The sequence below is a fragment of the Diabrotica virgifera genome, chromosome 3 (genome assembly GCF_917563875.1).
Source record: "Diabrotica virgifera virgifera chromosome 3, PGI_DIABVI_V3a".
Lineage (NCBI taxonomy): Eukaryota > Metazoa > Arthropoda > Insecta > Coleoptera > Chrysomelidae > Diabrotica > Diabrotica virgifera.
Window position 1 is genome coordinate 99,004,799 of NC_065445.1, and position 14,709 is coordinate 99,019,507.

The window sequence follows — 14,709 nt, forward strand, 5'->3', positions numbered from 1 at the left end:
GAATATGTCAAATTTACCCATTATTGGACACCCCCAGTTTCTGGATATATTTAGTTTATATTGTTAGAAAAAATTCAACTTAATATGGAAATAATTTAAAAATAATATTTTACTAACATACAAGTAATTAATATGTTCTTTTTATCATCCGTAACTTCACGCATATGCTCTTCAATATATAAATCTTTGATCTTTCATAATTTATTTTAATAACATGATATAAAAAATTTTACTTACAATTTGTCCCTCTATCGATTTGTGGGGTTATTTTTAATAAAACTGTTTTCACCCGCGGGAAGGGGTGGTATTCACCACCAGAATAAATAGAATGAAAGATGATACGAGATACTTTATGACGATTTAATTATAATAGTTCGATATTTCGGACGCGACATCAAAATTTCTAGTAACAATCAGACCCAAGAGATATATAGGATTGGTCTAGGCTGGGCAGGATATAGTAGATTTAAAGACATATTCAGTGAAATTCCTTTAAGCCTTAAAAGGAAAGTATACAATCAATGTGTTCTTCCACTCATTACGTACGGAGCTGCAACACAAACATTAACCAAAGCAAGGGTGTCAAAGCTTAGAATAACACAGCGGAAAATGGAGAGATCCTTACTAGGGATAAGACTTGCAGTTCGAGTGAGAAATTTAGAAATAAGGCACAGAACGAGTGTGCAAGATATCAGAGAAAGAATTACCAGATTAAAATTGAGTTTCCCCGGACATACAGCGAGACTGCAGGATGACAGGTGGACAAAAATACTGTTAGAATGGAGACGTCGCATGGACAAGAGAAGCAGAGGCAGACCACCAACACGCTGGACAGACGACATAAAATAGTTATTTTCCTAACTAGTGTGCAAAGTGATACTTTCACGCACGAGACTGCCGTTGATCCGAACGACGCGATAGCGAAGTTCGGGCAAGCAGTCGAGTGCGGGGAAGACACTTTCCTTTCCGCAAGAGTTAGGAACAATATTTTTTCTAGGGCAGTAACTTTGGACAAAAAACCACAAAAATAGAGTTATATCAATTTTTATTTAGAAGTGAAAATACACAAATTAATTCTTTGACAAGGTTGTCAAAACCATACTTTCAATATAATGGGTTACCACGACGACGATATTGGCTTCCATGACGACGATTCAAAACCATTGTAATTGTCTACTGATCTGACTTTTAAATATTGTGTCAAAATAATTTTATTTCATCAAATTATCAGTAGTAATTGCACAAGAGCTCTAAAATTTTATATTAATTTTAGAGATCGAGTGCAATTTGATACGATTATTTCATGAATAAATCTGTTCAAAACCAAAATGTTATTGTAATTTATTTATGTAAGTACAAATTAGTACAATTAAACACAGTTGTTATAAATAGTTGACGGTTGAAAGTCATCACTTTTATAACTTTTAAAACATTAATTGTCATTAATGTCACTGAATGTATTTTTTCATAGCAACGAAGGGCATCTGACGTAATATACTTGACGACGGGAAATTATCAGTAGTAATTGCACAAGAGCTCTAAAATTCTATGTTAATTTTAGAGTTCGAGTGCAATTTGTTGCGATTATTTCATGAATAAAACTGTTCAAAACCAAAATTTTATTGTAATTTATTTATGTAAGTACAAATTAGTACAATTAAACACAAAATTTTTATCAATATTTGACGATTGAAAGTATCACTTTTATAATTTTTAAAACATTAATGGTCATTAATGTCACTGAATGTATTTTTTCGTAGCAACGAAGGGCATCTGACGTAATATACTTAACGACGGGCAATTATCAAAAATTATCAATTTAATTCAGATTTATGTAGCTTTCTATTGGTCAGAATCTCCTATGAATGAAATAATCAGTAGTAATTGCACAATAGCTCTAAAATTCTATATTAATTTTAGAGATCGAGTGCAATTTGTTGCGATTATTTCATGAATAAAACTGTTCAAAACCAAAATTTTATTATAATTTATTTATGTAAGTACAAATTAATACTGTTAAACACACAGTTGATATAAAATATTTTACGGTTGAAAGTCATCACTTTTATAACTTTTAAAACATTAATTGTCATTAATGTCACTGAATGTATTTTTTCGTAACAACGAAGGGCATCTGACGTAATATACTTGACGACGGGATATTATCAAAAATTATCACCTTAATTTGCATTTCTGTAGCTTTCTATTGGTCAGAATCTCCTATGAATGAAATAATCAGTAGTAATTACACACGAGAGCTCTAAAATTATTGAATTTTTCCCGAGTGACACTTTGACAGTTTTAATTTCTCGAGCCGAAGGCGAGTAAAATTATGTCAAAGTGTCACGAGAGCAAAAATTCTATATTAATTTCAGAGGTCGAGTGCAATTTGTTGCGATTATTTCATGAATAAGACTGTTCAAAACCAAAATTTTATTGTAATTTATTTATGTAAGTACCATTAAACACACAGTTTTTATAAATATTTGACGATTGAAAGTCATCACTTTTATAATTTTTAAAACATTAATTGTCATTAATGTCACTGAATGTATTTTTCGTAGCAACGAAGGGCATCTGACGTAATATACTTAACGACGGGAGATTATCAAAAATTATCGATTTAATTCAGATTTCTGTAGCTTTCTATTGGTCACAATCTCCTATGAATGAAATAATCAGTAGTAATTGCACAAGAGCTCTAAAATTATTGAATTTTTCCCGAGTTACACTTTGACAGTTTTAATTTCACGAGCCGAAAGCGAGTGAAATTATGTCAAAGTGTCACGAGAGCAAAAATTCTATATTAATTTTAGAGATCGAGTGCAATTTGTTGCGATTATTTCATGAATAAAACTGTTCAGAACCAAAATTTTATTGTAATTTATTTATGTAAGTACAAATTAGTACTGTTAAACACACAGTTGATATAAAATATTTTACGGTTGAAAGTCATCACTTTTAAAACTTTTAAAACATTAATTGTCATTAATGCCGCTGAATGTATTTTTTCGTAGCAACGAAGGGCATCTGACGTAATATACTTGACGACGGGATATTATCAAAAATTATCACCTTAATTTGCATTTCTGTAGCTTTCTATTGGTCAGAATCTCCTATGAATGAAATAATCAAAAATTATCGGGTATAATATCACAAGAGAGTGAGAATAAATTAAAAATAATGCGACAGTTTTTAGAAAATTTGTTGCCTGGCAATAGACACGAGAGCCCGCAGGACTCGAGTGGCTATTGCCCAATGACAACAATTCTGATTTAGTCTTACTGTCGTGTGATATTCGTAAGATTATTTTTTAATACGTATATTATGGATATTTTCTTAAATGTGACAGTTGTCAAAACTAGGAAACTGGTTGCCATTTAACAGAAACAATCTACTTAAAAAAATTCTATCGGTAATTTTCTACAGTAGATAATTCTCAGTATAATTTTAATCTGATTGGACAGAATTAAACACGTGATCAAATATCTTACTATAGGATTGAAAGTTAAAATCATCAAAAAATAATCAGTTTAATTTTTATTTCTGTAGCTTTCTATTGGTCAGAATCTCCTATGAATGAAATAATCGCGCTAATTTCATTAAAACATGAACACAATAAGATAAATTTGAAATAAATTAGTAAATAATATCTAAATATTAGTTTATTGCATGCATTACAATATATTAAAATGCTATATTACAAGGTACAGTGGAACCTCGATATGTCGGTCCCCGATAACCCGGAAGTCCGGCTAACCCGGACCGATTTTCATCGGACAAACATTTCAACAATAAAAATGTATGTATTATGTTAAAACGTTTTATCTGCAGCCGCTTCTGGAATCTCTTAAAAATATCGAATTTCATTGATAAAACTTCCCTTCAATCATAATATAATATTTGAGAGATAGTGGGTATCTGTGTAATTTGAACTATATGATAGTAAAAATGACTCATGCACACGGCGGCAGCAGAGCGACATTCATTATCGCAAACAACAGGCACCTGTTATTCCTTTATTTATTTTTAACTGTCTTTTAAAAAATTGTTTTTTAAGCAATGGTCTTTTAAACAATGAAAGAGTCACTGTTCTTAAATAACATAAGCAGACCAGACGAAATTATTGACACAACCAAACTGAGTTTTTTACCTAGAAATTAATAATACTCTATATTGTCTATACTAAACTCTATACAACCATAGGTAACTGTGCATATATATTTCATATTATTTTGTTTATAAGAGACTTTATCTATAAGTATACCGTATTTTATTAAATTTTTACCATGCTCTCCGGCTAACCCGGATTTTAGATAACCCGGATCGGCCGCGGTCCCGATTAATCCGAGTTATCGAGGTTCCACTGTATTTTACTTTCCCGCACGCCGTGCGGGAAAGTGCAACTTTCGGAAACGAAATGCGTGCGTGAAAGTGGCTCTTTTAGCACGGCCGTAGAAAAAGAATAGATTGTAGATGCATGCAATTAGCACAATATCGAACTTCCTGGAGACGTGCTGGGGAGGCTTATGTCCTGCAGCGGACAAGAGAAGAAGCTGGAAGATGATGATGAATTATAATAATTATTTTATAAAATTGTATTAGGATCTTCAAAAATGAAGATAACGTATAGAAATATCAATTATAATTAGAATCGATAGTTTCGCGCGCGAACTTTTTCGCTGTGAGCCGATCATGCGCCTCAGCGCGCTATTACTTAATATATCTATATCTTTGCCAAAAATTAACATACGAACATTTTCCTGGGCTCAAAATGTTCCTTTTGAATTCTTCTATCATTACTGTTAATTAATGTGTAAATATTTATTGCTCAAATTTGCTTGAAACCCTTATAAATAAACAAATTAATGTGCAAATGTTTTAAGAAAATTATAACTTCGAATGAGTGTAACTTTAATACTAATAAAGATAAAGTAAATTAACAAACTTTGTTTGAAATTCTATATTTTAAGCTTTAAAATGAGACTGTAAAGCACATTTGCATACGTAGAAGCCGAGTTACGATCTAAAAATCTTCGAAAAATACTTATTTTGCAATTTTCATTATGCACTAATTTTACAATATCTTGAGTTCTAATTATTGACTTTAGTTCTAATTATAAACTTTATTACCTAAGTTTAGTGAACGCCATTTTCTTTGTTGTTTTTTTAAGGAACAAATAATTTTATTTGAAACCTTTTTTATTTTTTTTTAGTTTACGAGCAAGAGCCTTATTACTCCAGGGAAATAAGGTTTTTGTCGGGACACTTGAGCAGCCAGGTTACAAATCGATTTTTTGGCTACTATATAAATAATACATTATAAATACAAAAATGCCCGTCACAGTTCGGACGAGAAACTTAGTTATTAACAAATAAGGGTCAGTTTTTTCATTTAAATCGCTACAGGTAAAAGTAGAGTAATTATGTATGGTATTTAGAGTAATCGTATTTTAGTAGATCAGCCAAGGTTTAAAATGGCACTTTTTGAATTTTAGTCCGATCATTTTTTGCTTCGGAAAATGGCAATATAAGACTAAAATTTTAAAAATAAAAAATGTGCTATAACTTTTGCGAAAATGCCCTTAAGACTTTCATATTGCAATAAAAGTTGAGTCAAACATTCCGCATAACGCACAAAAATTTTTAAGACGATTCGTCAATTAGTTTAAATTTTATTCAATTTGTTTATCGCAAAGAGCTTTTTTTCGCAATGTTATTGTTCAAAAAATAATAATGACATAGCAATTCTGTGAAAATCACATGCAAGAAGAATAGTTATGTTTTCAAAGTGTTGAAAAAAATCATTAAAAAGTTGTTTTTATCACTCCGAAAAAAGTTTAGTAAAATAGAGTCATTTTTGGCTTATAAACAATTTGAATAGCTTTGTTAATATTGACTATAGAATAAATATACTTTAGGATTTAAAAAGCTGGTGTTTTTACACGAATTTTCAGAAAAAAACTTTTTGCCTAGGTTAATTCGGCTCAAAGTTAGCCACTTTTATTATTTAATTCACAGTTACTTTGATATACATCAAATTCTCCTGTAAAAGTGTTAGTTACCATACTAGTCCGAAACGGCTTTGCTGATTTTTATGAAATTTTACACGTATCTCCTATAGGAGGAGAAGAGGTTTTAATCTATTTTTTATACCCATAAGTTATAAGGGGCGTTGCACCCCTGACATTTTTTTTTTATTTTTTTGGACAAAATTATCTACCTTAAGTTTATATGATGTAGAAATAAAAAATACATACAACCCTTAATTTTCACTCTTTTATCACCCACCCCTATTTGTTAACAGCCATCTATATATTTACATCTATAAAATTCTCCTGTCATAGTGTTACTTTCCATACTCCTCCGAGACCGCTTGACCGATTTTTATGTAATTATATATGTATATTCGGTAGGTCTTAGAATCGGTCGTAATCTACTTTTGATATCCCTGAGTGATAAGGGGAGTTCCCCCTAACATTTTGTAATATTAGGTGGGGATATGTGTACATAACGTACTCTATAAGACTACGAGTACATACAAATTAAAAAAATTATGATCAAAATCCATCAACAAGCTCCGGCGATATAAATCGCAGCATATGTTTGCAGAATCAGTTTCATTTTTTCAGTGCACGGATTTTAATAATTCCTCTCCACCGACCACGAATTAATTCCGTTCGGACGCCATTTTTAAAACTTTATTAACCACTCTGTTGTGGTTCAAAGTTTACTCAAACTTTTACACATAAACTATATATCTTCAACTTCAAAATAGCTCTAATTAGGTTGCTTAATTGTTATAAACAAAGTAGTCCTCAATTAAATAAAAAAAAGTAGCTAACTCTGACCGTAATTAACCTAGGCAAAAAATTTTTATTTCAAAATTCGTATAAAAATACCAGTTTTTCAAATCCCATTGTAGTTCTAGCCTAGCGTCAATATTAACAAAGTTATTCAAATTGTTTATGAGCCAAAAATGACTCTATTTTAGTAAAATGTTTTCCGAGTGATAAAAATGACTTTTTAATGATTTTGTAAATACATTGAAAATATGACTATTTTACTTTCACGCTGTTTTCACAGAATTGCTATATCATTACTATTTTCTGAACAATAACATTGCGAAAAACAAATTGAATAAAATTTAAAATAATTCACCAATCGTCCTAAAAATTTTTGTGCATTGTGTGGACTGTTTGACTCAACTTTTTATGCAATATGAAAGTCTTAAAATCATTTTCGCAGAAGTTATAGCAAATTTTTTATTTTCGAAATTTTAGTTTTATTTTGCAATATCCGAAGCAACAAATGATCGGACCAAAATTCAAAAAACACTATTTTAAACCTTGGCTCATCTACTAAAAGAAAAATATTATAAATAAGATATTTAATTACCATATTTTTACCTGTAGCGATTTAAACGAAAAAACTTCCATTTTTGACCCTTATTTGTTAATAATTAAATTTCTCGTCCAAACTGTGACGGACATTTTTGTATTTATAATGTATTAGGTATATAGTACCCAAAAAACCCATTTGCAACCTGGCTGCTTAAGTGTCCCAGACATGGTATATTTTTGCCTTATTTCCCTGGTGTATATAATAAACAATTTATAGAATTAGAACGAAAACATGCATTGTTTCGGAAAAATTCAAACAAGCTTATATTTTTCTAAAACTTTTTTTGTTAGTTTATATACATGTTAAAGTAAAAAGTTCTACTCGCATTTTTGGCCGCTAATTGTTTATTAATTGTTTAAACAATAACAATTGTTTTGTATAAATCATTTTAAAAATATCGTTGAATTCATCATTTTACTTTGATCAAATATGTTTCTATTTTGTTTTTGATTATGCTGAATCCGAATATGGCATTACAATTTAAAAATTCTTATACAGAAGCTCTTATACAGTATGTCTGCGTAGCTAGGAACCACATGCAAAACTTTTTTATTATCAGTTTTACGAAAAAAAGTTATTCTTCATAAAATGCTCTGGATAGTCAAAATTTTAAAACTCAACCGTCATATATCAAATTTTATCAATTTTATACGAGTTATGTCAAAAATATAAATTTCGTTAAAGAGTAAAGTACCTTCATATTCCAGAATATCAAAAAATGCTATTATGAAAAGTTGTTTGAAATTAAAAATTATGTTTTAATATACAATTACATCATTCTAATCGAAAAAAAAATTCAATTTTTCCTCAAATTACGGATACCCATTATCATTTTATTACAATTATAATAACTAGTTTATTATCAATTTTACGAAAAAAAGTTATTCTTCATAAAATGCTCTACCTGGTCTAAAATCTAAGATACAACTAACGATATCAAACTTTTGCAATTTTATACGAGGTATGTAAAAAATATGAATTTTACTTAAGAGTTAAGTGCCTTTATTATTCACAATATTTTAATTAGAAGGGTGTAATTGAACAATGAAACATATTTTTTAATTCCAAACAACTTTTGATGGTTGCATCTTAGATTATATAAGATGCAGAGTATTTTATTGAGAATAACTTTTTTTCGTAAAACTGATAATAAAAAAGTTATCAATAGGTTTCAAGTTACGCAGACATAGGTACTGTATAGGAGCTAAAAAAAATTTTTTTGTTGAACATTTATTATTGTTGCAGCTTACTATTAAATGTATTTTAGGTAAGTTTTATAGAAAAAAGTTTTGATCACTTTGTATAAACATTTCTTTAACTGGTAATTTTCGGTTTTTGTATTACATTTTTGTTATCTTTCTTAATTTTCGCAAAAAGAAATAGTTTATTTTATTTCTAAAGTAAAATAATTTAGTGCATTTTAAAGATTACATCCTAAGCTTTACAAAAGCACCTATAAAACTGTAATAAATCTGTTCAAACTTGAGTAATACCGTCTTAAAGTGGTGGTAATTCTCTAAAACTACGAAGTTTTCAAAAATTACATTTTTTGAGACGTCGTATCATTTGAATAAAATTTTTGAGATTTTTTTGAGAGAGAGAAACATCGTTTAGTAATATGTCTGAAAGGTAAGCTGTGCAAAATTGAGAGTTTTATAAGAAACATTGTGTTAGTTACACATTTTGAAATCATTTTTAAACCAAATACATGTAAGTCTCACTTTCCGCCCACACCATACTTATGCCCATACATTTTATTTCTTTTTATTACAACCATAAGATACCTAAATTATTCTTCTTTCATGATCAATTTATAAAATTTTATTTGATCCATTAGTTAAAGAATTACATTAAAATAACTCAACCGTGCACTTCGCCGTACGCTAGTTTACAGTGCGCCAATGTTTGTGAGAAGGGTGACTTTAGCCTTATAAATAAAAAATTATAGAAGCTACAGATTTAATTTTAGAAAAATCTTTATAATAAGTAGAGGTTTTTTTTGTAAAATTTTCTGAATTTTTCAACGGTCAAGTCAGTTTTTTTCTACAATTTATATTTTCGGAGTTATTTAAAAAACATCTAATTTCGTAGTTCATTTGTTTAATAAAAAATGAAGAACCCACTTCTCGAGTAGAGCTTTTTTATATGTTGTTTATTAAACATTTCTTAATGAAATTACAAAAAGTTCTATCTTGTTTGATTTTTTCCGAAGTGAAAATCTATATGCACTCCCCTATTATAAACAAAAATTTATTATAAACAATTTAATTATTAAATTGTTTATAATAAATTTTTTGACCGCTCAGATCGAAATCCACAATTGAAAAGGCCACGGTGACCTAGCTGACGCCTAGACTATAATAGCCCAGTAAATAAACAGGAAATACGTCGATACCGTGTAATTTTCAGGGGCAACTCCGAATTGCATGAAAATTTGGATTTATATTCTACTTACTTTCCTCTTCAAAGTTGAAATTGTGCCGTTGGTTGCTTTTACTTGGGGGGTGACAGTTACCCCTTCTCGGGGGTGAAAAAACATACGTTCAAGATAAGACCGGAAATGGATAAATTGACTGATTTTAAGCAACTTTTTTCTATAGAGTTTTTTACGTAACTTAATACTTTTCGAGTTATTTGCGATTGAAAATGTTTATTTTTCGACAAAAACCTACATTTTCAGACGGTTTTTCGCAAATAACTCAAAAAGTAAATATTTGGCAAAAAAAATATCCTTAGAGAAAGTGTTTAGGAACTTAGAAAAAACCAAAAAAATGGTGTACCAGTAAAGTCTATCAATCGAGTAAAAACAAAGTTGTAGCTCATGAAAAATTCGTTCTTATTCGTCTAATTCCAAATCGAATATTTCAAGGTGAAATCACCGAAAAATTAAGCACTTTTCGGGAAAAACCCATTAAACTTTTTTAAAGTGTTTATAAAAAGCTTTATTTTAATTGTTTATAAAATTCCTAGCATTAAAAATAAGCGAGTTAAGCTCAAAATAAAGTCGGCCCTCTTTTTTTTTTGGAAAAAAATCATGAAAATCTCCCCGTCTTTAGGATGATAGTTGAAAAAGCTTGAAAGGGTCAGTAATCACGAGTGTATGCAAATTTTGAACAGCCATATCTTAACCAATTTTTGTCTTACGGAAAAACAAAATGAAACTAGCATCTTTATAATGGCAAAACCTATATTTTTTTTACTCTTTAAGATTTTTCTTATCACTAATACTTTTTAAGTTATTTTGAAAAAAGGAAATTTTTCAAAAATTTTTAGAAATTTTTTTTTACTATAAAACCAAATTTTTTAAAAATAAGCACTTTACACCAATCAAACTTACATATCATATAAACAATACACATACAGTTAAAATAAATGGTAAAGCGGCAACGATTAATTTTATTTAGTGTGCTAAATAGAGGGAGGTTTTCACGATTTTCTTTACCAAAAAAGGGGCCAACTTTTTTTTTTCAGTGTAACTCGTTTATTTTTAAAGCTAGAAACTTTTATAAAAGACAAGTATAAAGCTTTTTTAGATACTTTAAAAATGTGAATAAGCTTTTCCCGAAAAGTGTCCCGATTTCGCCTTAAATTATTCGATTTGGAATTAGACGAATAATAACGTATTTTTCATGAGCTACGACTTTGCTTTTACTAAATTTATAGACTTTGCTGATATACCATTTTTTTCGCTTTTTTATATGCTACACTTTTGCTAAGAATATATTTTTCGATAAAATATTTACTTTTTGAGTTATTTGCGAAAAAAAGGTCTGAAAACGTGTTTTTTTTGTCGAAAAATCAACATTTTTAATCGCGAATAACTCGAAAAGTATTGACTTATTTAAAAAGCTTTATAGAACGAAAGTTGCTTATAATCTGTCAATTTATCCATTTCCAAGCTTACTTTAAACACGCGTTTTTCACCCCCCGAAAAGGGCCCCCCAAATAAAAGCAACCAACGGCACAAATTCAACTTTGAAGTGGAGGGTAAGTAGAACCTAAATCCAAATTTTCATGCAATTCGGAGTTGCCCCTGAAAATTACACTACAAAACGGTCATTTATTGGGCTATAAATAATTATGTGAAATAGGTACAATAAGTGGTTGAAACACATTGAATAAGAAAAGGCTTGTATTTTCCCCTTTATTTTGTAGGATATTGCTGTTTTGCAGAAAGGGTAAAAAATTAAAACATTGTTAACCAGTCGTACCTAATAGAAAATTTAATTATCTTTATTTTATTTCTGTACGACTTTGCTTCAAAATGAATCGTTTTAAAGTTATAAGCAAAGAAAGTAGAAACAGAAACAAAAACGATGTTTCTACTAAATTTTTAAATATTTAAATTATTTTATTAATGTTCCGGACCTCTTTGAGAGAGAGAGGATAAGTCAATTATTATTACCACCTCAAATAGTTCTTATAATTTAATCCTAAAAAAATTCATGAAAAATATTAATTTTTTCAATATTTCAATGCTCCGCCAATGGTTATCTGTATAAACGGAATCACTATGAACGGAATTTCCTCTAACGACAAAAATAGAGATAATAGATAATTCCGATATTTTAGCTAAGATACAGGATACCGGTTTTACTAAAATAAATATTACAGATACAGAACTATTTATATTTTGGAAAGAAATATCTGATATATAAGAACGAGATTAAAGCCTAAAGATAAGCAATGATAAAAGATGACCTAACCTCAAAATTCAGAATTATTAATCAACTTTCAGAAGAGTAATTATAATACTTTATAAATTAAATCTCAATGTAAACAATGTAGCAAATCTCACTTTAAAATAAATGGAATTTTTCATATTGAATGATTCATTCAGAATATACAAATTAATGATATTAATATGATACTTACTCCAAAATAAAAAAAGTCTTAAAGTGACAATGTAACACCTTGTTTTTTATTAGATACACAACACACAACAGTATGTACACCTATCAATTACGGATAACACTAAAATCTATAAGAATTAAATAACTGGACTTAATTTCATATTGGAAAATAGTACATAATTGACCAATGTTAATAACCTTGAGATTGAGGATGAACATGAAATTCTCCTTATCATAGGCGTACCTAAAAAATTATTGGCAATTTTAATTGAGAAAAAAATTTTGATAAAGGCATTATTTTAAATAGGATAAAGGTTTTAAAGGATAAAAATTTTAGATAGGATAAAGGTTTCGACAAGTTGTTAAAAAAATTTTGCTTGGCATTAGGGAAAAAAGAGTTTGTCTCGTCTGCGTCTGTAGATGAAATGTTTGAAGAAAGATTTGGATACTGATCAGTTTTCTTCCTCGTGTTCTTCTTTTTTTGGTATCATAGCTCTGGATGGGCCTTTGCCTGTCTATCTATATCCGTTCATTCAGATCTCTCTTGTGCTCTTCTTCTCCATTGTCTTATATTCATGATTTTCAGATCGTCTTCCACGTCTTCCAACTATCTCGTTCTGGACCTTCCTTTTTTTCGTCTTCCTATCGGCTTCCATTGTAAAATTATCTTTGCTGTTTTTGCATCTTCTTGTCTCTGGAATGTCCCAGCAATGACAGTGTTTGACTTTCACAAATCTTACAATATCATACCCTTCATTCAATAACCTATTGTCGTTTCTCCAGATTCTCTATGTGCCGTCATCCTCTTACACCGGGTCATATAGTTTTCTCAGTAGGTATAGATATCTTTCTCTCGAATGTCCTGAGTTGGGCTTCATCTTTTTGTCATTATCCAGGTTTCACAACCATAAGTTACTACGGGTCTAATCAATACTCTGTAGGTAGTAATTTTGGTTCTTTTATCTAATAATAATTTCGATGTCATCAATCTATTATTAGCATCGTATGTACGATTCCCATCAGTTTTGTTCCTCATGTGGGTTGTGGGCTGAACAAGGTAAAGCCAATATTTCTTTTTTAACTTTGCAACACGTTTTGAACTCCTATTAGAGTTAGGTATGCTTGTTCCCTCGGCCATTTTACTACTGGAACATGACCTATTACCAATACTGATAAAAATTGTAGTTTCCCGTTGAAATGTTTCCTTGGATACAGTCTTTGCAGGCCTATCACCTAATCAACATTTAAAGTAGGTACCTCGGATTAGCATAACCAAATTTTTAATACCGTGTAATATGTTATTACCATAGACCATATCTTCTTCTTCTTCTTCTTCTTCACGTGCCATATCAGAATTATCCGACGGTGACGACCTCAATTAATATTGAAGGACTATCAGCAGATAGAGAACATGGTGTCGATGTTCTACTGGTTCAAGAAACCCATAGAGGTACTGCAAGCCTCAGATTCGGGGTATGAAGCTTATACTGGAGAGACCACACGACCAATATGGTAGCGCAGTCTTCGTCAGACCAGATATCGACGTAGCGTCTACATCTCTAACAGATCAAAATGACATCGAGACAAACCACCAAACGCTGACTTTGCTTTTGAGGAACCGAGTAACTTTCAATCACAGCAAATCAAATTCGTACTGGGTTACTTCAACTGTCACAGTGTCGCTTGGGGTTACAACGAAACCATGTTCTTGCGAAAAACTAAAAAAATGGGCTGAAAGCATGAACCTAATACTTATTCACGATCCAAAGAAGCCTGCGTCGTTCAACAGCGGAAGATGGCACCGAGGTTACAACCCAGACAATATATTTGTCAGCGACAGAATTGGAGACCAGGTGACAAAAATCGTTGGAAGCGCCCTCCCAAAGACACAGCACAGACCAATAATTTGTCTTTCCAACGCGACAATCAGATACGAAATTGTTCCTTTCAAGAGAAGGTTCAACTTTACTAAAGCAAAATGGGAAAAATTCTCTGAAACATTGGATCAAGAAGTTTACCAGCTAGAACCTTGCTCTGATTCATACGATAAATTTGTAGAAAACGTAAAGCAAGTATCACGAAAGTTAATCCCTAGAGTTTGGTGAACTGAGTACATAGCGGGGCTCAATGAAGAATCTAAACCCCTACTTAAAAGATACGAACAGCTATATGAAGAAGACCCTTTCTCAGAAGCGACAATACAGGCTGGGGAGGAAATGTTACATGCGATATCCGCCAACAGAACGGAAAGGTGGTGCAAGCTGGTCATGAGTCTGGACATGAAACAAAACAGCACACGTGCCTGGAAGCTGATTCGGAATCTTGGCAACGATCTCTCTGCTCCGGCAGTCAACATGACAGAAGTCACATCCGATCAGATAGCCTATCATCTTCTAATGAACGGTAAAACGACATCAAGAAAGAACAAGGTGAGAGCTCAACGGAATATCGA

At 30.7% G+C, this 14,709-nt stretch overlaps 1 protein-coding gene across 1 annotated transcript in view; it reads right to left on the reverse strand.

Moving 5' to 3' along the window:
- LOC114334662 (arrestin domain-containing protein 3-like) overlaps nt 1-12,445 on the reverse strand; it is a 77,014-nt gene extending 64,569 nt beyond the window's left edge. Inside the window, exon 1 of the mRNA XM_050645328.1 lies at nt 12,280-12,445. The gene's annotated coding sequence lies outside the window, so the exon portion shown is untranslated. The remainder of the gene's footprint in view (nt 1-12,279) is intronic.
- Nucleotides 12,446-14,709: the final 2,264 nt, after the last annotated feature.